The sequence below is a fragment of the Chenopodium album genome, chromosome 16 (genome assembly GCF_948465745.1).
Source record: "Chenopodium album chromosome 16, dcCheAlbu1.1, whole genome shotgun sequence".
NCBI lineage: Eukaryota > Viridiplantae > Streptophyta > Magnoliopsida > Caryophyllales > Amaranthaceae > Chenopodium > Chenopodium album.
In genome coordinates, this window is record NC_137849.1 from 37,665,780 (window position 1) to 37,668,139 (window position 2,360).

Below are 2,360 nucleotides of genomic sequence, written 5' to 3' on the forward strand. Positions count from 1 at the left end.
ATACTTAGTGAAAGACCTTTGTCATCCAATGTGGGGGAAAGAGTAATATGATAAATTAGTGTTGGACTCAAAGTCTTGGGTAGTGAAATATCTTGTTTTTGCTTTTTAAGCAATTGATTTATGCTCCATGATTTTGTATGTGAATGTTGGTTTATCTCCATACACCACAATGTTGGATTATTGTATGTGATTGTTGGATTATTGGATTATTTCCATGTACCACAATATTTGGTAATCTCCATGCATCACAATTGAATTATCTCCTTTATTATAATAATTCGTTTTTAGCAATTTTGTGCTTATGCCATGTTTATACATATAACAAGTGATTGTCTATGCATATTGGAATTCTCATGTCTCTTGATTGCTATATTTTCTTCTATGTATTTATTTTGTTTATTGAGTGAACAAGTTGACTACATGAGGAATAAGAGGCATTAATATTAGACCTTTCTATTATTTGATGCAAAGCATGAAAGTGACTACTAGCTATGCTAAAGACTATTATTTGTTTGCCTTGATTTGTTGTTTTGATATCTCTGTGTTTGAAGAGTGTTTCCTTAACTTAATGAATTGATGACGTGAGTGATTGTTCATCTTGGAAGAAACTATTGAGGATAAGTTAGATTATTTCTAACATGATTAGAGTTCTCCTATCTTTTTATGGAGTATGCTTCTTAAAACTTCTTCTAAAGTTTTTCAATATCAATTCTCTAAGTGTTGTTGGAAGTGTTCAAGGCTAAACTTGTGAGTAAAGGTTACTTTGGTTTTCTTGTCTTAATGGAACAATGTAGGTCTTACTTAGATGACTTATTTATTTTGGATCCTTGTCCTTGATGATAAGCTTCCTTCTAGTGGTTGAAGTTTGTTAAGCCTTCTAAGTGGTGACCTATGTGAATATATTGGAGAGTTCCATTTTAAAGATAAGAAATGTGAGTTGAAAGTTCAAGTGTGAGTTGAGTTAAGTTTATTACTTAGAAAGTGTTACAAGGATTTGGTTAGTACCTTGTGAGGATCTAATACTTGTGATTAAGTTTGCTTCTCACTACTTGTTTCAAGGTAATATATCTGTTGTATGTCTACAATGTGAGTAATGTGGTAGTGTTGAGAATCACATGTGATTTGTAGTTAATAACTTTCTTGAACTTCTTATCTTTCCAATTTTGTTGAGCATTTTCACGATTTGGAATATGACAATATGTTTTATTATTTTGAGAAAAATAATATCATTATGAGGTTTTGGTTTTTCCCAAAGTGTCATACATGTTTCGTGATTGAAAAGATTTTTGCGATGATATAATATTTGTTATTCATGTCATCAATGAGTAGAATATGTTTTGCATTAGCATGATCTATGTGTACCTTAAAGAGGTCTTAAAGATTTTTGCGCTTAGCAATGTGATAAATAGTGACATGCATTGCAATTTATTTTAACATAGCATATGTTTGTGAAATAATGGTGTGCAATATTTTACAAATTTTATTAGTTGTAGACACCCATTTGTGTCTCCCCAAAACCAAACCCAGTGATGAATACCTTTTACGTCGAACCATAATCGAATGAGGTGAAAGTGTGAAAAGTCAAGTGTTGCGGTTAGTTTTTATTAAATTTCTTCTTTCTGTTTTCGAAAACCCACTCCATTTTATGAAAACGTCCAATCTAGTTTAGTTTGGTCCATGATAAGGGTCCAATAATGGTGTAGTTGGATGGGGCTTTAAAATACCTTTCCAACGATATATTATAAGCCCAATTCCGATGAATAATGAGGAAGTTATGGCCAAAGTACTAAACTGGGCCCAAACCGGATTTTACCTACGACCCAATGATCATGAGGAGGGTCCAAAGGTTTAATCCTATTCCTAAACTAATTAGGATTGATTAGAATCTTCTATAAGTTTCTAAAATATCTTAATTATCCTTTTTGAAAAGATAAGATTATGGAATTTGATTTGAATATAAACTTTCCTTTTTTAAAACTTTCCTAATTCTATTCGGATTTAAAGATGTTCAAAGATAGTCAGATATTATTTTCGTGCCTCATATTTTTTATCCAAATTTTATATGGTTGGATAGATATTGAAATTATCTTTCCAATGATATATTATAATATTAAAACCGAGCTATAACGAAAAAGATATTAAAGATATACGAAACTCTATCCAAAACTGACACCGTCCTACTATTTCGTCCATATCTTTTTATCTACAAAAGATTTTAATCTGATTCTAATTGCATTAGATAGTAGACTTAAAGAGCTTTCCAAATACATATTATATGACTTATTTGGACTTTTAGATCAAAAGATATGATAAAAACAAAATCCGCAAAAAATTGTCTTGTCGCGAAACGACAGGCTTGT